Raw genomic sequence first — 22,548 nt, forward strand, 5'->3', positions numbered from 1 at the left:
CAGCTGATTTTGTCTGTAAAGACTTTATTTCTGATATTTTTTTAATGGACTGAGTTAACATTAATTAAAATAAAGTTGTCTAGCCTATGAAATTTTATATGCTACACTGAAAGTAATTAAATATAGTCTATAATGCTTATAATTTGAATTATTCTGATTGTTAAAGGAGGTGACATTTTCTTACTACACAAAAATAATTCCTAATTTCCTTGTGATATTTTTTGCTTGAAATTTTTCCATTTATCTTACTAAATCATTGCTTGGCCAGATTTCAGCAAATATATAATGTTCTCAGGTCTGTTAACTCTTGCCACTATAATAGAGATATGGGAAAACATGCCCAGGTTTTCATGTTCTGTTGTGTTCCATATTCACACCATTATCAAGGAAACCCACTCTGACCCCCAAGAACAGTGGTTCTCAACTTTTGGGTCCTGACCCCCTTTAGTAGTCGAAGAACCCTTTCATGGGGGTTTCCCAAGGCCATTGGAAAACACATATTTACATTTTGATTCATGAAAGTAGCAAAATTACAGTTATGAAATAGCAATGAAGTAATTTTATGGCTGGGGGGGGGTTACTACAACATGAACTTTATTAAAGGGTCACAGCATTAGGAAGGCTGAGAACCACTGTCCCGGAAGATAGAACCTCACTGTGCTTTGAGCAAAGACCATAGTGCTATAGAATACTCATAAAGTGTCTGGCCATCCGTGTGGGGCCACCTCAGTCATGTTAGAGAAGTGCTTTCCTCAGATAACGAAGGAGATCAAAGTGTACCAGTGATCACTGATGTCATCAACCGCAGGTGTAAATGTTTTGTTATTGTTGTTTTTCTATCAAAAACTACTTATGACAAATTGGATGAAAGGAGAGTGGAGAGGAAGCTTTGTTTATTTTTAAATTCTATGAAGTCTTTACCTCAGTGGACCTGAGAGATAAGGTAAAAATACACATAGAAGACTCTGGGATGATATTCCACAGGCATTTTGAATCATCGTTATTGATGTGATTGTTATTTTTTAATGAATAACAATTTTTAACTACTAAACAATTAAAATAATAAATAGCCTTAAAAGGGTTATACATATTGTTCTACTTTTATGGACAGTTAACAAATGAGAAAATAGATGGGAGAGTCTTATACATTCAGTAAGAACCATGACTTAAAGGCGTTCAGAGAACAGCAACATCACACACCAAAGAAGTCACATTTAATTAAGTGTGTATTAAATTTCTATGCATTGCTCATGTTCACAGTCTGGTGTACAAGAGAGAAACCCTTTATCTGCCTCATGCAGGCAAAAGTGCAAAGCTTCATCTTTTATGCTTCAGTGGGAGGAAGTAAACTTGTTTTCTTTCTGAGCCTTTAGGCCTTTAAGTCTGTTAGACCTCAAGGTTGGACAAGTGAAGGCACAATGTAAGGTTGGTATAGAAGATATGTATGTTTAAACAAGGTATGGTAGTACATACCTATAACCTCATGTGGATTACAAAATCAGAGCCAGCCTTAGCTACATGGTAGATGTCTCAGACAAAACAAACACTGAGAAAATGCAGTTGTTCTTGTAGTATTTAAAAATGTAAATGAACTTGATACAGTAGACTTTCCATCCTTGCCACTCTCCCTGTGCTTTTTGGGTTAATAAACACTTAACATATAACTTTTGTTGTTGACAGAAACGGGCAGTGGACTGTGAGGAAAGACCATTTCCTCATAAATTTTATCACAGCCATTATTCCCAGCTACTTTAAAGGTAATATTATATTGATTCAGAAAGTCTCAGTGTATTAAGTAAAAGCCTAGCGAGATAAACGAGTATGAAGTCATAACTTTCTGACATGTGTCCTGCTTCACCACTGTGATATCTATCTAGTCTCTTCCCGGTCTAGTCATGAGTCACAGCTGTCCACTCTGCAACAAACCCAGGCATTAAAAACAAAAAAAAAATCTTAACTGTTCTGAAAATTCCAGGTCACATAAATATATTTGTCCTTTGTAGTGGGTTTAATGAGAATGGCCCATAGGCTCAGCTGTTTCAATACATGGCTCCCATTTAGCAGTGCTTCTTGGGTAGGTTTGGGGTGTGCGTCCTAATAGAGGAGTTCTGTCAGTGAGGGCAGGCTTTGAGGTTTCAAGAGCTGCATGCCACTTTGCCCTCTGTTTCTGGCTTGGGGCTGCGATGTGAGGTCCCAGCTTGCTGCTCCAGTCACCATGCTTGCCTGCTGTGACAGTAATGCACTCCTATGCCTTCCCTCTATAAGTTGCCTTGCACATGGTCTTTTATGATAGCAATAGAAAAATAACTAATACATATGGTTTTTCTTTAACTTGCCTTTATATTTGTGAACTTAGCAACGGGAATTCTGTATAGATTATAGTTGGTCTTTTCCTGGTAAGTATATTATGTACCTCTGAAGCTATATTCAAACATTTATTCAAATACCTAAATATTGCCCTCTGTAGTTAACACACACACAAAATTCTAGAGCAAAATGTAAATACTGAGGTTATGCCTGTTCCTTAGAATACAAGTAATTTTAAATTGTTTCTTCCAGAATGTAGCCAACATACGTTTTTATAACTCAGTAAGACATTTTAAAGTAGACATTGCTTTTTAGTAATATCAAGAAAGGCTAGAAAGGCCACACACTGGGGCAGAGGCAAGTGCTTATGGTTGATAAAGCAGTCTATGTAGTTATGTTAAGTCTGGGATGAGAGGATGATGATACGCCTAAGAGATGTCATTTAATAATCCAACAGTAGCTGTAAAAGTAGATGTGGATGGAGAATAAGTGAGAGAACCTAAGATTTACCATGACAGGCGGATGGCAGTGCCATGCTCTGAGAGACTAGGACCAAGAAAAAAGGCTTCATTCAGGACAGCGATCATAGGGTACTTTCCTGCTACCTAGTAGAGCCGTGTCAGATGACACTAAAGATCTGCTGGTCAGAACATATAATTGTAAAGTGTCTCATAAGGAACACTGCGCAGTGCACAGAGAAACACTGAACAACGAATAAACTTCTAGGAAAGAGAGGAAACCAGAAGACTAACTTAGAGAAAGTACGGAGCAGGTTTCAAGAATAGGCCTGACCAGAGGAGCTTCCTGTAGAATCCTCTAAAATCCTGTAAAAATCCTCTGAGAGATTCTAGTCAACATACTTCATGATGCTAAAGATTTTCTTCTACTTTCTGGAGGAGCAGTTCAAGCAAAATATAAATTTAGGGAATCAATGAAGGTTAATCTGTTAACTATCCTTTTTTAAAGTGCATGGGTAAATCAAGAGGTCAGTGGCCTCATAACTTGATGGGATAGGCACTGTGACATCACCAAGACTGATTCCATTCTCGTAAGTGGAAGAAAATGCCTGCTTAGCACGTACTCGATTCTACCACCAGTGAAAGGCAGATACACTTCTGCTGATCAGATTTGGTTCTTGCTAACCCTAATGTTTTGTCTTGATGTCCCACTAGTCAAATCTAAGTGAATAAAAAAGCAGTTAATTGGCTCCATATTTTCTGTCCCCAGTCCCCAGTTCTTTGGTTATATTTGGTTATATTTAGCTGAGTTTGATTTTGATAAATATTTACATATGCCTTTATGGCTGAAAACGACAATGTAAGCGTGGTCGCGAAATAGATGGAGTTATGACAGAACATTTCTTCTCCCACCTTCTAAACTGAAAGAATGGTCTCAAATGGAAATTCTAAGAACAGATGCCATTTGTCATATAGGTCAGTATGGCCCACTGAGAATTCTTGTGATGGATTAGTCTAAAACCAAACCTCTCTCCTGATATAATCTGACTTCTCTGGATACTTCATATTTTGAAGATTTCAGAAGACCAGATGAGCTTGAGCTTACATGAAGTCACACAGTATGGATCATGACATAACAATCAGTACCAGCATCTGGGGACCCAGGCAGAAGTCCAGGCACACTGACAGTACAGAAAGCAGGTAACTATCCTGAGTTATTTTATTCAAGTCCAACACTCAGAGTTCGCACATTTCCCAAGAAAGAACTGATAGTGACAACAAAGAACATCTCATCTGCTGCTCCACACAGAGCTGCAAAGGTAAGAGCTCTCCTCACAGCTCCCAGACACTTCAGCAGAGTGGCTCTGCACTTCAGATGCTTCCCACCAAAAGCAGGAGTTTGGTAGCTCCCAGAAAACAAAGCCAAAAATGGATTGATTAAGGAAATACAAAATACATACTTTCAGAGAACATTTTGTTTACAATCATGACCTTAATTGAACTTAGTGGAAATTCTCAAGGGTCTGTGTCTGCATAAATGTTCTATATTTTAAACTTTGTGGCTTTGCCAGATACTTCAAATACTAACACTAGTCAAATTTCCCTTTAAGGATATTCTGAAGGGAACTTTTTCCTTGTGATTTTAAGTAGAATTGACCAGGAGTGGTTTGGGGCTTAGGAGGAGTCTTGGGTGCATGTCACAGAGTTTTAGGAAAGAACCTATCTTTTCCTACAAAACTGAGAGGCTGTAGGGAGCGGTTCTCACATAACACTGCCGAGCATTCTGATCATTTTGGAGTCAACCTGTCTGTGATTAGAGAGGAACCCACCATCTGTTCTCCCAGGCTGTAAGTCAAAGGAAAAAGCAGCTGAAGAAAAAGTGAGTTTTCTCCCCAGGGCTCTCTTAATGTTTGGTTATGTGGCATTTTTTTGGCTTTTAAAAATATTTTAAGAATGAGAATTTTCCAGACTTTCCAGAAAATTCTTAAGATGAACTTTTGCTTGGAGAATGTGTGCAAGCCATGAAGTCTTAGCAATTAGAGCCGATTGGTACTTCTCTTTTCTTTCTGGGTTTTACAGATTTCTCATTTTGATGAAACTCATGGATGCAGCACAGTGGCAGATAACTGGAATTGCCTCTCTGGGTTTGTAATCTTCTTAATACAGGGACATTCTTATTTGCATAATAGGGGGAGTTTTTATTCTGCTTAATTTATTTGAGTGAATAACATTATCATGGGGATGTGTCATGACTGAATTACTTATACAGAACATGCTAACGTGTTTAGGTACAGAACACATGTTAAAGCTTTTATGTAAAGAAGGTGATCAGAAGGCTGTTTTCTAGAAAAATCTTACTGCTCTCTAAAAGCAGACATAGAGCGATTTCTTAATCTATTTCCAAGGACTGAAGTAAATGCCTCTGTGTCCCACCCGCACAAGTAGATGTATGATATACTGCATGTGAAGTGCCACTTTTTGCCTAAATAATGGAATCTTAATGTCAAAAAGATTCCTGGATAACCACTGGAAGGAGAAGGATAGGACGTGAATGAGGGATGTTTCCCTCAAAATACCTCAAATCCTCTTAAAATTATCAGCTCAAAAGTGTATGTGCCTCTCAGTCAGACCACAGTGAGCTTATGTGTGACCTACAGATTCTTCTCAGAATAACAATAATAAATTGAATGGAGTAGTCTGGAGGCATCCAGGGCAAAGCAGCTAGAGATTCTGACTGGGACAACACTTTAAACCTCTTCCATATAAAATGCCCTAGTAACTTACGTTATTTCCACCCATTGCCTCTTTGGCCCCAGCTTTACTTCCCCCTTTGGTTGTCTGACAGCATTCACCAACCTCATACAGGCCAATTAATTACTTCCCTTTGCTTCAAATACTGTGTTCCTCAGGTACACTCCTCAGGTACAAAGATACCATGATTCACCTCGTGACTCAACCCAGACACAGGATATTATAATTTTTTTCCTTCTCTTACTCCTATCTTCCTTCACTTGTTAACAGTAGCCCTTCAACTGACCTCCCTGACTCTAGCAGAATGAATAACTCCCCCAGCACCACCCCCATCTTTATCAGCTTCTTATTGAGGCCTCATTACCCCAGCCCCCACCCATGACAGTTTTGCATTCCAAGTAAGTTCTGGTGATGCTAACACTATTAGTCTATAGACCTCACTGAAGGGCAAGGATAACTCTTGGATTTGATCAGCTGGCGCTCAAATAACAGAGCATCTCTGGTTGTCATTAGCATTGGACATTAAAAAAAGATAAACATCTTAACCAGTTTTTTTCTGTAGTGCTGTACTGGTGGAATCTAGTTGATACGTAGATGAGTTGAGGATACATGAATGAACAGACTATAGGTAGGCATCAATTCCTGTTTCTGTAAAAAGAAAGACAAATCATTTCATACCTTTGCCAGAAGCGTTAGCGCTCTTAAAAAATGTTAGCAATCCAATGACTGACATGCAATTAAGTTGATGCTACTATGGGGCAGAGGGTTTCTATCATGAGTTATGATTGAATTCATGCCGGTATAGACCTAACGATGCTTTTACTGTGTGCACGTTCTCTGCACATGAAGGTTAACATTGCTTTAGCAGATATGTGATGTAACTGTCACTTTGGAAAATGTAAATGCAGTTGACACTAAGCTGCTATGCAGTCTAAATGAAGATTCTAGTTCTGCAATTACATTACACATACTTGTTTATTCCAAGAACATTTTTATAATTATCCTATGACAGAAGCTTCTAATCTTTGATCAATAACTTTTCTAAACTGAACAGCTATACTCTAATTTTATCCAATGTTTTTTCTTATGGACCAAGTGACAGTTTACAATATATGATTTTCAAAGTACTACAGATTAATTTTTTTTAAAACTCTGTGATCTCAGTTAAGAGGCTTAAATCAGAGCATGTGTTATTCTGACTTTTTAAAAATATTGGTGTAATGCATATTTAACTTATTTCATTTAAAGTGATACTGTTACTTATCATTACAAACACCATGTCAATGATGTCTAATGTTATTTTAAAGAAAAGAAAACCCTTTAAAATCCTAGTCAAACTTAAGCTTATTTTAGCAACTATCCCACGGGCTATAATTAAAAGCACAAAATATACTTTGAAAATCTTCACCATGGATCAACACATATTCATGTCAGAAGCTACAAGTAAATATTTGGGGCCTTTTAACCACTGACCCTAGTGTTGCAGCTGCCTAGTAGGCAAAGCAAGAGTGCTATGGGTGAGCACAGCTGCATTCCACTACAACCAGCATGCTGTGTGTGAGTGTGTCTTCACCCCACTGTAACCAGCCAGCGTGCTATGCATGAGTGTGGTTCTGTCCACTGTAACCTGACACCGCAGTACAGTGTGTTAAAGCATGTGCATGCTGCCTTCCACTGTAACTGGAGACTGTGATAATAAAGTTTATTGGTATGCCTGAATTTTAATACAACTTTATTTAGAAAATTGAATTCGAACTTTACATAGGTCAAAATATTCTTCTGCTATGATTTCTGTCATTTAGAAAGATAAACAGCGTGTTTAAGTCTCAAGACATAAAAACAGGTGGTGCTGAGATTTGGCTAACGTTTCAAACCTGCTCTAGAGCCTCGACCTAAGAACTCTGTCTGCCTCAGTTTCAGGGGCTTCTGTGGACACACACATACATGTACTTTTTCATAAGAAAGGGCAAGTAGATTTTATCGAATGCTAAAATATTTTAAAATAAAAGTGACTAAGGAACCTTTTTGAATACTATACAGAAATGTATTTTGTCTACTATGTATGACTATTCAAATGCATGTTCACCACTTATTTATGACATTATTCATTTTGACATCAAAACATCTGTAAAACTCTGATTAATAAACATAAACTAAATTATACATGAAAAATCAGATACACTAGATCCCCAAAATGTATTACAGTATACCTAAAGAAAAATTAACTTGAACTCTAATAATACTTTAAACATAAATTAATAATTATTCTTAGAAAGCCCATTGGGTATGTATTGTTTAATTTGTTCTTTATGATTTCCTGGTGGCTCATGTTTTCCTAGTGGTGCATGACTTTAATCTGTACACTCAGAGGCAGAGGCAGGTGAATCTTTGTGCATTTTGTCTGTCTGCATATTGAGTTCCAGGCAAGCCAAAGCTGCATAGAGGATTCTACGCATAGAGACACTGCCAAAAAATTAATTAGTTTTTTGGGGAACTTTTTTTTTATTATCTTTAGTTACATTTTACAATAAGGAGTATCAAAAGAGAATAGATCATATTTCCTCACATAATGTTTTGGGTAATAAAAGCTTAAATGTAATACTTTTTAATACATTTATACTCTTGATTTTTCTTTCTCAATATACATATACACACAAAGTTCAATCAGCATGAAGCCACCTGTTTTATACTGTATATATAGATTTGGATTTTTCACTTACATGATTGACTTTTTGAACTTATGAAACAATCGAGATTAGACACAACTATAATATATGGATCAATTTATTACCAACTTTATTATTGTTAATTAAAGCTGTCTTAAGAGATCAAACTTGTGTGAGAGAGAAGGATCCACTCTTGCCATGAACCTAACCCTTTCCCAGGGGCTAGCCATGGGCAGAGCACCTTCACAATCTGGGATGATACTAAAAGCTGTTTGCAGGAAAAGAAGCACAGCAAGATCTGGGCACCTGAATCCTCAGCTTAGTAAATGAGAAGTGCTCCATGTGGGAGCACTCCTTTCCCTTTCCCTTTCCCTTACGTAGAGTAGAAGTAACTTGAGGAATATAGAATGAGTAAGAGTGGGAAATGTTATCCTCAGTTCTTCCAAATGGGAGAAATGTATGCAAAAGAAGAGAATGTGGAAAGATAAAGCTTCTCTTAGAGAATCTTTAATTTTAAAAATTGCAGTTTTAGTCAGTTTTAAATATTAGACACACGTGAAAATTGTTGAAACAACAAGCAAGATAAAAATTTTAGTTAATATAATGGATCTGCTTTTCTAATTCTCTGTAAAGTTGGGCAAGAAGCAAACTGTGGCCTAGACAGTAGTGGCAGTATGTAGCTGAGCTTTTAAGGCCTGTAGAAACAGCTTTACCTGAGACCATCTGTTCTATAGGCATGAACAAAGAGGCTTGTATGAACACTTCCTACAACTCTGCTCCATTGTAATACACTTCTACCCCTCTATTCTACAGCCTGTGACTGCTATAGAAGCTGTGAAGCCTCGTTTTCAGAAACTGTTTCTGACTTCAACTATTCAGCTTTCAAAATATAATTCTGAATTTTACCTGCAGTTTTCTAAAACTGTTTTGACTTCTCCAGCTACCTTGTACACACCTCAGCATCCCCCAAGGATCTGCTTTCCTTTATTCTCACACTCCGTTTCATCTACAGATATTACCAGGGACTCAGAATTATACATCAGTGATAGATTGTGCTTGGTCTTGGTGTTTCATCATAACAGTAATAATCAAAATTAAGACAAAGCCCAACGATAGTATAACTGGATCTTGAGGTAAATTGATTCCCATCTTCCTGAGGAACTGCTACCTCACTGATTTCTATAGTGCCTATAGAAGTTTCACTCTCAGCAGCAACGGTTGAGTCTTCCCCATGTTAGGAACCTGGTTGGAACAGGTTTTGCTCGGCATTTTCTGCAGAACAGGAAAGACTATTAACTAGAAAAGATGAGAGGTACAGGTGCTAATGTTCTGAGAGCCGTGAACTAGAGTCCAATCTAAAAGAAAAATGGAGTAAAGATGTTACGTCTCTGTCCTGGTTTGGTTTCGATTGCTGTGATAAATACCATGACCAATGCTGAGAAATCAACGTTGCCTAATCTTTCAGAGTTAGAACAGATGAAAATTAAAACTGCACTCTAAACATTGGTCTCCACTTAATATCATCATTATGTTCAACAAACCTTAAACTATCAAGAGAAGAGTTTGCAAACATTGATTAGTGTTATCACTACTATACAGGCTATGGTTGTATTATTTTTTAATCACATTCTGGTGGGAAATAGACTACACGACACATTATTTTACATGATGAGCCAGAAATGAAAGTAAAACCCATTGTTTGTGTCTTCTTTCCAATAACCATAGTAATCTAATAATTATCATAATAAACAAAAACAAATATTGGCTTGCATTTGAATGTTGGATGGGACTAATGTTTTCTTTTGAAGATAATTATTCACTTTGTACAGCTGCCAGCGGGTTGGCTTCCACTGTGGAACAAACTTCTGCATTAATGGGTAGGATGCTGTTACCTGACAGTAATTAAAACCTGGAGAGGGATGCAAATAAGAAGCAGCTTTTTTCTTCTTTGTCAGAAAATGCATCTATAATGAAAGCCATCATTTTAAATTATTTATTTATTTATACTCCAGATTTTATGCCCCCCTGCCCCTGTCTTGCCATTTAGAAATCTATTAAGTGCCAGTAACCTAAACTATACTGAAGCATTTTTTGCTAACTACTATGTCATCTAAAAAAAAGAAAGAAAGAAAGAAAAAGAAAAAGAAAAAATGAGTGTGTTCCTCTGAACCCAATTTTCCCAGAGAAAATTGTTAGATGAGAAAAACAAAACAGAACAAACTAAGGAATTCAACCCCCGCCCCCACCCCATCCCCCAGCTCCCAGACTCAGCTCCCAGACAGGTTCTGTGAACAGGAGATCCCAAGCATGCTTTAAGGGAATGGGAAAACAAATTGAGCACTAAGAGACTGCCGTCTCAGTCTTGCATGCCATCCATGGAGTCTCTCAACAAGACTCAGTGCTCTCCTCCCTACTCGCCCTTTTTCTTCCATTTCTCCATCTCTTCCTCTTTGCCCTGAAGTTAAACTTTTTATATGGTATTGCATGAACTATTAACTAGCTATATAACTAATTTGTTGCAGAGGAAATGAGCTCAAACAGGGTAAGGAGACGAGCAGTTGTGTGAGGTGACCACGACAGTAATAAGGGTAAGCTAGTCTGCCAGCAGCATCAGATCTGAGCTGAGCTGAAAGGAAACCTCACATTCTTAGCTCTTTAGTTAACTAAGCTTGGACTTTGAAAGATCACACATGGAGATTTTGTAATGAAAAGCAAAGTGTATTCAAGTAAATTTGGTTAACAGTGTAAAGCTGTTCTAGTAAATATTCACAAAATTTGATTTAAAGGTGCATTCAAATTTCCTAGACACCACTGGAAAAAAAAGTCGGAAGGTATGGTAAATGCCTTTATAGCTTTGTTCCCATGTGTAACATGGCAATGCTAAAGTGAACTGAGTTTTTACATGCCATGCTCAACACCAAGAGACTGCATGCAGATATGTGTTGAGATTTAATTTAAAAATTTGAGACAGAAAATTCCTGCATGTGATACTAAGTTTCAAGGCTATGAAAGGCTCTTCTGAGAAAAGAAACTCATGTTTCCATGCCTCTTGTATTTTTAAGTAAAAACTTGGTTGACTAGAAACCAGGGTAGATTTTGAGTAATTTCTAATGTTACAGAACTGTTGTGGTGACAGATTACACACAACACACAAATACTTAAAGATTTTGTCACTATTCCTGTCTGTGTATTCTGTATTTCCCAAACGCCTTTCTCCTCAACATCTATCCAGAGGAAGAAAAATAAGATATCTGCAGGCTTCCTAGAAATCCAAGAAAATATGCCCACCACACCTACAGGATGCACTTCGGACAGGAAGGAAACATAATGGCATTCACCATAGAGCATTCCAAGGCTGGAGGTCATACAACCTATTTTGAGGGCCTTGATAAATCTGGCAAAGTAGAAGTCTGTAAAAGTAACTTTTATTCACCCGATGTAACTGTCCTCTTAGAGGCTTACTGCCTCCATCTGGTAACCTGGGCCTAGTCCTAAAAACCTCTAGCCTCTGTACTTTTGGGGTCCAGGAATCACCTCACAAACCTCACAAACCACACAAAAATACCAATCTCAGTCAGATAGGGTATTGAGCATACACCCCAGCACTGGTCAACCAAGACCATGATCCAGATTTGGGAATTGAACCATGACATTGAGTTGAGATTCTACAGGAATTTTAACCCTGAAATATACAAACATCTGTGCCAAGTTATTTTACCACTTAGGATTTAGAGATAGATTTCTTTGGGAACCTATCTTGGTTGTACACTTGTCCTGCTCCCATTGATTGGGGTATTCAACTGTGGCAGGGAACTTGCCTTGTCTAACATACATGTTCTAACTTGTCTACCATGATCAGAATTATGGAACATTTATGTCTTAACTTGCCAACCATTATGTCAGTTACCCACCTACATGCCTAATTCTCTCAAGTAGGATGTCAATTTCCAGGGAGGTATTGGGAACTTAAACTTTATTAGACCACTACCCAAAATGGAAGTCTTATTCCAAATAGTTTCTTAAATTGGTTCAAGTGTCTCTCTTATGCTGGAGTTCATTTCAGGGGCAGCTTATAAAGGCAAATACAATAAGCACTTATACATAGGTGCAGGAAGTGCTGTTGGGTGGTTGGTTCAGGTCCAAGCTTATTGTGGGTAACTATACAAAACAGTTCTACTGACTTCTATCATGATTGGCTCCCAAGGGCACAGAACATAACAATATATATTCAATCTTGGCATTAGAAAGTTTCCTACTCAATAGAACATCTAAAGAAATTTCCTTATGATGGCAGGCTATCCAGGTAACATTTACCTAGGCCTCAACATTTTACCTAGGTCCTAACACTATAATCTAATCTAGGCCTAGAATGTTTTCAGCCTCTGAGAATTGCTGGTGAATATGCTCACCCTTTCTAGATCTTTCTGATCTATGGTTAGCTGGTTCAACTCAGTTGTTCTGACTCAAAATTCTTCTCCAAACTGATTCAGTCTGGCTTCTCCTGAATTGTTCTGCTTGGCCTCAAACTAACTCTGGCAATATCATCTAATCTCTGGGCTCCTTATTCTTTGGCTCATTCTGTCTTCACCTTGTCTAGCTTGTTCTCTCTACAGTCTATCACTGTCCCAGTAAAACTGCCTCCTTCCTCTGCATTGCTCTCTCTTAAGTAGTTTCCCTTTCCTTTCTCTTCTTGTGAGGGTTGGGCCTACCCTAATCTGTCAAATCTCTCTCTGATGCATCTCTTTGTCTGCCACTCAATTAGACACCACTTTCGAGTATGAGTGCTTTCTTCTACAAATTAACATTACCTTTATTGTTTTGGATTAAAGGTGAGTACTAAGGGCATGTCTGTATTCCAGCTAGAGAGATGAAAGGTGTGTGCTAAGGACTGAGCCACACTAAAACTAAAACCAGGGCTTTTCAGTAAATAAAACAATCTCAGGGTTCACAGTGTGATCACATATTCTGCAATAGGAATCCTTCCCAAACTGTCATCAGTTTCATCTGAGACATTTTTAATTACCTGTTAAAAAGGAGGTGATAACTGACTCCAGCCTGAGGACCAGCGTCAAGAAGATATAACTTGTCATGTTGACCTTAAGCTGAAATGTGTGCAATACAAGGTATAAGTTTAACTTTTCTAAGAGAATCATCAATCACTTTAATTACACAGATTGCAAATGCCATAATTTCTAAATGTGCTGTCATAGACCCTTTAATTGAAAATGTTAAAGGCCTTTCTTAAAAGGACCAGAAATGATCTCTTTTCTCATTCTTGTGCTTAATGAATTTTAAGATCATAAACCAGGAGGATCATAAACCAGGAGGTTCACATCAATGTGAAGACATGTAGAAATAAATATATTATTTGACTAGTCTGCTACACACCCAGAGGATAATATGTGATTGGTTGTAAAAGCTTACTTATTGCTTTTTGTTGAATGGCTGAAAATTCTTCACTATTTTTTTTAACCTGGAGTAAAATATAGATTTAGGTAAAATATAGATTTTGAAAGAAGTGTTCGGTGGGCACTGTTAAATAAAGAATATATAAACTATCATTACATATTACTACACATTAAACATATTTCTTTATTTTATTCATTTCATTAAAACAACTTACAGTACTATACATATAATACAGAAGTAGAAACTAATTCTTATACATAAAGGCATATTTATTTTTAAAAAAATCATAGAAGATAATTTTTGTTTGATGTGCTATATTATGATTTTTTCCTGCTTTTAAAAGATTATACAATGTTGGGACTGACCAACTACAACATAGTGATTGGAGCCCTGAGCAATGTTCCAACTTCCTAGGATAGAAATTATTAACTGGCCCTGCTCTAGAGCAACCACTAAAATTAATGTATTTGTCATCTGTTTATGGCGACTAGTGGAAAATGAATTGACTTTACCCATTAGTAGTGAAATTATTTTAAAATATAGGGAAAATAAACTGACTATCTTGATTACTTAGGGCTCATCTCCTTGCCTCTTGATGGCTTATAACCCAGAGGTCACAGATGGAAAGTTCATGGAAAGGCCAGAGCTTCTCTGTCTGATGCTGTTTCCACAGCCCAAGGCAACTTCCTCTGACCATCCAAATGTCTGTCTTGATAAGGGTTACCCCAAGGATTAATATGTGATGCAGATATTGCCATGGTAACAGGCTTGCTGTGTCCTCACTAGTCTTAATTTCTACAATGGCAGATGACACTTTCAGCTGGCATTTGTCATTAGGAGCAAGGGAAGCAGTTAGGAACAATGTTATGTGATCCTATCAATGACTGTGCAGCACCACTCATATCAGCCAATAGCTGCCCATAGTTATGAACATGATGAAGCAATTTCCAGCTAGAAAGGATGACCAAAAGCAAAAATTAAAAATCTGATATGATTAATAGTTCTCTAGGATTTTCCAGATTAGTTGCAGACTACCTGAGGATACACAAAGCTAGAGAACACTTGCCAGTGCGTGTTATATTTGTGCTGATGCACTTCATCACTAGGAAGCAGGGTTGTCTTGCCCCCTGATTCACACTGAGCCTGAATGGTACTATTAGATGAGTCAGCTCTCCAAGCATGCCTTCAACAAGGCCTGATGCAAAGATTCCTGAAGAGGCCTCAGAGAGACTAAACCAACCCAGGAATTGGATTTGCTTTTCTAAAATATTTTTTCCAGGAATGACTAAACAAGAAGACAGAGAGAGGAGGAACACAGAGTGGAAGGACAGATTCAACTCACATCTTCTGTTCATTATTCCTTTTGTAATGATGGACTAAAGGAAAGCAGGTTAGGGCCCAGTTACCTTAAGAACAAAGGAGCTTGGGGATTCTTACAGAAGAATAGGAGGAAAGACTGAGGCCCCCGAAGGGGATAGGAGCTCCACAGGAAGACCAACAGAGCCAACCAACCTTCCCCTTGGGGATCTCAGAGGCTGAACCACCAACCAAAGAACATACACGAGCTGGCCACATATATGTAGCAGAAGTGCAGCTAAGTCTTCATGTGGGTCCTGAACAGCTGGACCAGGAGCTTTTCCAAAAGCTGTTGCTTGTATGTGGGATATGTTCTTCTAGCTGGGCTGCCTTGTCTAGCCTCATTGGGAGAGGATGCACCTAGCCTTGCAGATAAAACCCAGGGGGGCTACCACCTGCTCAGAATAGAAAGTGTTAGGGGATGGGGAAGGATTGTGGGAGGGGGTGACCGGGAGGAGAGCAGTGAGCAGGATGTAAAGTGAATAAGTAATAATAATTAAATAAATAAGAAATGAATAAGAAAAAGTTACTTATACATTACTAGATTAAAAACCAAGTGCACTATGAAGCCTATGAGTTTACTTCTGAAAGAATAAAATGTCTAATAAAATGTTATGTTCATAGCCTCATGAGAATGATGTTTTAACTCTGTTTCAGGCAATGGCTACTATCACAGTACCGTTCAAATCTCTCCATGAAACTGTACATTTTTTTCTCTGCTCATCTCCACAGAATAAATTAACAGATGGAAAAGTCTAGTCAGCTGCTCATTTCATGGGAGAGTACTTCATTTGCTCTCGGGAGAGTTCATGTTTGAACTCTCCATGCAAAGCACCAACCGTCCAACAATCTGGGCTTGCAAAGATTCCCTGGAGATTAATATCAAACATTCCACCACAATTCTGTCGCTTGATTTACGTTATTTTTGATTGATGTCCAAAAGTTATGACTTTGGTTATTTTAAGATTGTTGGGTTATTTGGTTGTGGTTTTTTTTTTTTTTTTTTTTTTGTCAGTAGCATTTTGAGTGGGCAAAAATAGCTACTCCTTCAAAGTATGAACCATAGTTTCTAGCTATAGGCTACCATGACTTTTTCCATTTCTGTATCCTTGGGTGGGATCATAAGTTAGTAGAATTCTTATTTTGTGGTTAAGAAAATTAGGTGCCAAAAAAGTCAGATAAACTCTGTAAAAACAAATTAAAAGCTTGCACTAAAGTAGGGGGTATGAGAATCTTCAGCTTCTAATTTCCAAGCCAACATTCCTTCTATGTTTTGGTTAAAAGCAAGTAATCAAGTAAGGAACTGCCTATAAGTTTGTCTAGCCTCAGAGCCTGAGAAAAAGAAACATAAATATAGATCCTACTATGAGTTTTTCCGATTCTTTTATGGACTTTGTGTGTGTGTGTGTGTGTGTGTGTGTGTGTGTGTGTGTGCTTGTGTGTGTATGAGCAAGTACATGTGTATGATGTGAAGGGAGATTGGCAGGCCATAAATTACATGAGGAGATCAGAAGACAACGTCTGCTTCCCCTTTATGTGGGTTCAGGATCAAACTGAGCTCATAAATTCTACATGGACCTCAATGGCTAAGAAAGATATTCTTGAACTCTTAGGGAAAACTGTACTTACCAAAAGACAGAAAATGCATTTGTAAATTGTGTAGCTTTATTCAGTAGAGTACATGTGTAAGGGGTGCAGAGAAGAGATTAGAACACAAGACACCGGCCTCGGCAAGCACAGGGTGGCCATAATTATGCACTGTAGATTGCTTCTACCACCTTTTGTAAAGTATAGTGCACATTGTGCCTTGATCAGTGATGTTTAAAACTGCTTCTGCATGCTCACTTATGCCTGTCTGACCTTCCAGCAATTTTTCAAAATTAAAACCCTAAATGAGAAAGTAAATCCAATGAAGAACAATTTAAATGAAGAATCCTCATCCCCAGTCTGCTTCTCCAAGGTTTATCCATGAAGTAGACAAATTTCAGATTTGAAAGCTTTTCACTAATGTTTTCCAAGAGCATTTTAATAACGTTTCCACGGTTATTCTTTGAATCATATTTATCCCTAAATAAGTCTAAAATAAATGAATCATCCCCAGAAGGTATTCTGAAAAAAAAAATGAAATTAAGCCAGAGATCTCAGCAGAGTCTAACGAGTACATATATTTACATCTGTACCACTGATTCTCAGTCTTCTTAATGCTAGGACCCTTCAATACAGTTTCTGATGTCATAGTGACCCATGAGTCATAAAATTATTTGTTGCTACTTCATAACTGTAATTTTGTTTCTGTTAATGAATCATAATTTAAATTCTGATTTGCTGCTATGCAACCCCTGTGGGGGTCATGACCCACAGATTGAAAATGGCTGATCTATATGAAAGTAACTTATGAGCATCTGTGCAATTAAATCATGCATTAGAGAAGAAAGTCATCTTAAATACCATTTGCTGCACATTTTCTATGTAAGGCATGTAATCACTGTGATTATTTTTAAACAGCTTTACCACCTCCTTGGTGAATACAAAGATATAATCAAATCAATGAAGTTAACTTATAATTGGATTTAGAATAGAGGATGTGTAATAATTCAGCTCCATCAGGCTAGAACACAATGAGATAAAATTCCTTAAGAAGCATAACTGCATAAAGGTATTGCTGGAATCCATAGGGTCAAATTTATTTCATCTGTATCACAGAAAGGTAAAAGTTCACTTACTTGAAAATACTGTATTTCTGACTTTTTAAAAAATGTAAGAAAGCATACATATAATAGTCCTTGATTTTTACAACACTGCACTAGCTGACATTTTGCACATTGGGAAAGAATAAATGTGTAAGATACAAGAAAAACAAATCAGCTTATAGAGTAGAATTCATTGAATATCGAAAGTCTTTTATCTAACTTCCTAAACTTTTTCAAACTCAAAAGTTAATTTAAAACTGAACCCTAATATTTTAATCATCGCCATACTTAAAAAAATCCTTCTATAATATTGTGTATGCATGAGTGTATTTGTATATTACCCATGTGTGTGTGCTTGTGCACATGTGCGTGCATATGTGTGTGTAGTGTGTGTGTGTGTGTGTGTGTGTGTGTGTGTAAAATTTTCTGATTATTGTCTTTTGCTGGTTAGAACTTATGTGAATAATATAGCTTTTATGGAATTTTTTTTGCCACTGCCTGTTTTACAGATTGTAAAGTTTGGTGTTGGGGAAGATGTCTACACCTTATCTGTTTTTATTACCATATGGTAAGATGGTATAGAAGCATATATTTATTTGTCCTTTTGTCTCCCATGGACACACAGGCAGTGTCTTGCTCTTTAGATAGTCTACTGTTCTGACCATGCACATATAATCGTGTTATTAGTTATTTATTTATTGGTATAGCAGAACTTGTGGATTCTTTCAGTAACTATGGATTAGACTGAGAACATTTCCAAGTCGTTTCTTGATTCTCCTCTTAGGCATTTTCTCAGGTCTTTCTTCAGCTTCCCATCTTTTCTTCCTTATGCATTTGTTGGAATCTTTCTATGCTCTGGATGTGAAGTTTTCTCTGACTCTGTGGTTTATTTTCACTAATATCGTTTCTTGACAAACAGAAGTTCTTATGTGTAACTTAACATGGAATCCATGTGGATAGTATTTTTTCTGTCGTGAGAATTTTTTCACATTGATGCATTCACACTGTCTGTATTATCATACTTTCTGCTTTGCCATACCTTATAATCTAGCAGAGATGATGTTTTCATGTGAAGAAAAATAGTACCTACCTAATTTCATGTTTTTTTTTCACTCGGAAATTCAATTGCCCCAGAGTCATTTACTGAAAAGACCATTTTGTCCTTCATACTCATTTTGGACAATAGACCCTTCTAACTTGTCACATGCTTTAACACTCTCTCAGGTCACATGTCCATATGGGTGGGTTCATTCCTGAGCCTCTTCCTGTTCCAGGGATATGTGCAGCTAACACTGTTTCTGCCACACTGTGTGTTACAGCAGCATGACATATGACTCTGGGCCCATTCCTATCTTGTTCTTGACTGAATGTGATTTGATTATTCTCAGGCTTTGTATTCCCATATGGGTTATAGAACAAGCTCATAAACTCTGCCAAAAATAGCCCAACAGTGTTTTAGTTTGATCTGTCTGTCGAGCCAGTAGAGGTGGAATAAAAACCATAGCACATTCAGAACACTGAATCTTCAACTCCATGAATATCTTACATCCTTCCACTTACTTGGGTTTTCTTCGTGTTCCATCAAAGCTTTTATAACTTTCAATGTAATGGCCTATTACACAGTAGCTGAGCAGACAGGATGTTTCAAAAATCACATTGATAATTTTACTGTCTGATTATTGTAATTGAATGATAATAAGATAGATTTTCACCTACATATTTTATCCATTCTAATAATCTGAAAGCCTAATGGGATACTTGATTCCCTAATCAGATCACCAAAAATAATGTGTTTGTTTCCTTTCCATCCTTGCTCTTCTTTTCCTCCTTTCCTTTAATGCAGTCTGTGACTTCCTGGAGAAGCTGAATAGAAATAGATGCTGCAGGCATCTTTGCTAATTTCTATTCCCTTACCAAGTGCTTTTTCTCCCCAGCTAGCATGTCCCTTTTTACTTTCCTGGGTTTTGTGATCCCTTGAGGTTATATGCTCACATCTGAAGACTTGGAACTAAGAACCACAAGTACAATTTAAATGCAGTGTTTTTTTTTGTTTGATTGGTTGGGTTTTTTTGTTTTGTTTTGTTTTGTTTTTGTAAAAAGAATGATACTGGGATTTTGATTGGAGTGGTTTAAATCACATTTTTCTATCACATTAGTAACTTGTTTTTTTAATGTTAGCCAAGTCTTCCATTCCCATTCTCTTTGACCTTCATTTTATTCTTTCTTTTGAATTTTCTAGGCATGGGACAACATAGATATTCTATAAGTTTTTCTGTGTTCAAGCCAGGTTCTGGACAATACCAGCCTAATTAGTCTTTTAAACTAAAACCCAAAAGAAGAACCCAGAAGTCAGTCCTCACTGGTTGCTATGATCAGTATAGCTGGCTTAGGTATCACCATACCTGAGAAGGTTTCTGTGGGGAGGAGGTTTCTCTTGAGGTTGTCTCTCTTCCTAGCTTGCTGATTTCCTACTAATTTAACTTTAAATTTTTGTTTTTTGACAGTTCAGCAATACATTTTATTTTGTTTTCTATTCTTGGGAGAATATTTTTGTGAATGTAATTTTCTAAACTTTCATCAATGACCATCTTTGCAATTAAATTTTAACTATGACATCTGTTTATATATGTATATACAATGTGTTCATATATATAAATTTAATGTAACTAATTATTTATTTCATTAAATTATGTGATGTAATATTTAATGTAATTTTGAAACTTCCCTTACATCCTTATTGAAATTGTCCCTCACCTGCACTAAGTTTCTTTCTAATTTTCTTCTTCCTTTACTGACTGCTTTGTTCTCCTCACACTCCATAGCTTGTGTTGATCCACAAGACTTTTATGTTCCCTACTTTTCTGCACTGCAACTTTCTCTGACAGCATCATTCAGTATGATAACGTCAGCTCCCGCCACAACTTATCCATCATCAAATGGTTCAGCTATGACAAAAGTCAAACCTGCTGTAATGTAATGTGATGTAATGTGAACAGACAACCTGATGCCTCTCAAGTCCAGCTCCTCAAAATCAGTGTATATAAATTGGAAGTAATCTTGCCTCTCAATTAATTTTTCTCCTATGCCCCATCTTCTGCAGCACAAGAATCCTATGAGGAAGTCAGATATGAAATCTCGGGCTGATTCACTCTGACTCCTCTGTGTATTCACTTAGGTCCTACTAAATCTTGCTTCGCCTACACATATCTTACATCATCTTCTTCTAAGTAAGACATCACCTCCAGCCTGAGTCCTCCCGGGTTTCCATCCTTCCCTGACTGCCAATGCCATTCTCATGCATCAGCCACGCTTCTGACAGCGCTAGAGGCAGACACAGGAATGTGCTATTGTGTTACGTCTAATCTCTAACAATCCATCTCAGCTCTGTTCTCCATCTTCTCAGATTGCACATATGGCTTATGTGTGATATGCTATACCATCTACACATAATGCAAATGAATTCTAGCCATTACTGCAATAATGAAATCGATTAATGACACATTTCTCAGAACAAATCCATGCCTGTAGCAAGATATGATTGTATAAATCATGTCTAACCCTATGCAATTTAATATATGCATACATTGTAGAATTTAATGTGAATTTGTGTTTTATTCTATTTTTTCCATTAATGTAATATTTAATGTAATTTTGAAACTTCCCTCATATCCTTATTGAAATTGTCCCTCACCTGCACTGTTTCTTTCTAATTTTCTTCTTTCCTCATGCAAAAGTTCAAATTGAATTTCTTTCATATTTCTCTCAAACACATTAACAACTTTTAAAAATTAAGACACAGTATTTATCAATCAAGTAGAAATAAAAGCTTCTGATTGATTTTCTTCTTTTTTTGTTTTGTTTTTGGTTTTTGAGACAGAATTTCTCTGTATAGCCCTGGCTATCCTGGAACTCACTCTGTAGACCCAGGCTGGCCTTGAACTCAGAAATCCACCTGCCTCTGCCTCCCAGGTGCTAGGATTAAAGGCGTGCGCCACCACTGCCCAGCTTGATTGATTTTCTTAAAGTACCTTCTAATCATTTCTATCACTATTGTTAAATTTTCATAAATGTCACCTAGAAGCCTGTCACTTATATACTATAAAAAAAAAGTTTGACTGTAAGTTGAACCTTAAAGCAATGAAGCCCTTTACTTCAGTTAAACTTTCCAAATTTGTTCACTGATACAATAATGCCATCTCCTCCTTTGTAAGCCACTTTGCATACATTTCTTGTTCTTGTCTATGAATGCCTCATGTGTATAAGCGTGCTTCCAAATTATGTTAGCCCATAGTAAATGCCCCACTTCATAAACTCAAGAACAGAGAAGTTTATGCCTCCTAAGATACCGGACTCCAGTTTTTAAAACGTGCAGATTTGAGTTCTTAGATCATGCATTTCATCATCCAAACTATCTCGGCTTCAGAAAAGAGTTTCTTTACCTGCCAAATGAGAAAACTAATAGTATGCTTTAGTAGATCTTTGTGAAGACAAAAAGAATCTATGCATATTGATAAAAATAATATTTAGCTTTCAGGAAGCTGGAGTATTATACCCCACTGTTAATGTTTGTTACACCAAGGGGTATTGATTACCTTTTGGCCATGTTCGTATCTATTCTGCCTTATGATTCAGAAGTCAGCCTGCCCATTTTCCACCAATTTTTGCCTCTAACTTTACCACTGATCTGGTTATAAATCTGGGAAATTAACTGTAGGCATCCAGGATGGGTAATAACCCATTCAAAGCATGTTGTGTGACACTATTGCTAGGCTCATTCCAGACAGGGTATCTGCAAAAGCAACAATACTACCAAAGTCAAACTTGATGAACCAATGAGTTTATTGGAGTTACTTAAAGGAGTGTGGGAATGACTCCAAGACAGTTGCATCACCGAAGCCCACCCCTGCATGC

The 22,548-nt window shown here is 37.2% G+C and overlaps 1 protein-coding gene across 3 annotated transcripts in view; it reads left to right on the plus strand.

The window, feature by feature from the left end:
• The first annotated feature begins 3,933 nt into the window (after positions 1 to 3,933).
• The window catches only part of Fhl5 (four and a half LIM domains 5), a 37,843-nt gene continuing 19,228 nt past the window's right edge, over positions 3,934 to 22,548 (plus strand). Inside the window, exons 1-2 of one of the 3 annotated variants that reach the window (XM_076924060.1) lie at positions 3,940 to 4,084; positions 4,845 to 4,909. The gene's annotated coding sequence lies outside the window, so the exon portion shown is untranslated. Of the gene's footprint in view, positions 4,085 to 4,519; positions 4,645 to 4,844; positions 4,910 to 22,548 lie in introns of those variants that run through there. The other 2 variants (XM_076924061.1, XM_076924062.1) reach the window with 2 other exon arrangements.

Source organism: Arvicanthis niloticus, chromosome 25, assembly GCF_011762505.2.
Source record: "Arvicanthis niloticus isolate mArvNil1 chromosome 25, mArvNil1.pat.X, whole genome shotgun sequence".
Lineage (NCBI taxonomy): Eukaryota > Metazoa > Chordata > Mammalia > Rodentia > Muridae > Arvicanthis > Arvicanthis niloticus.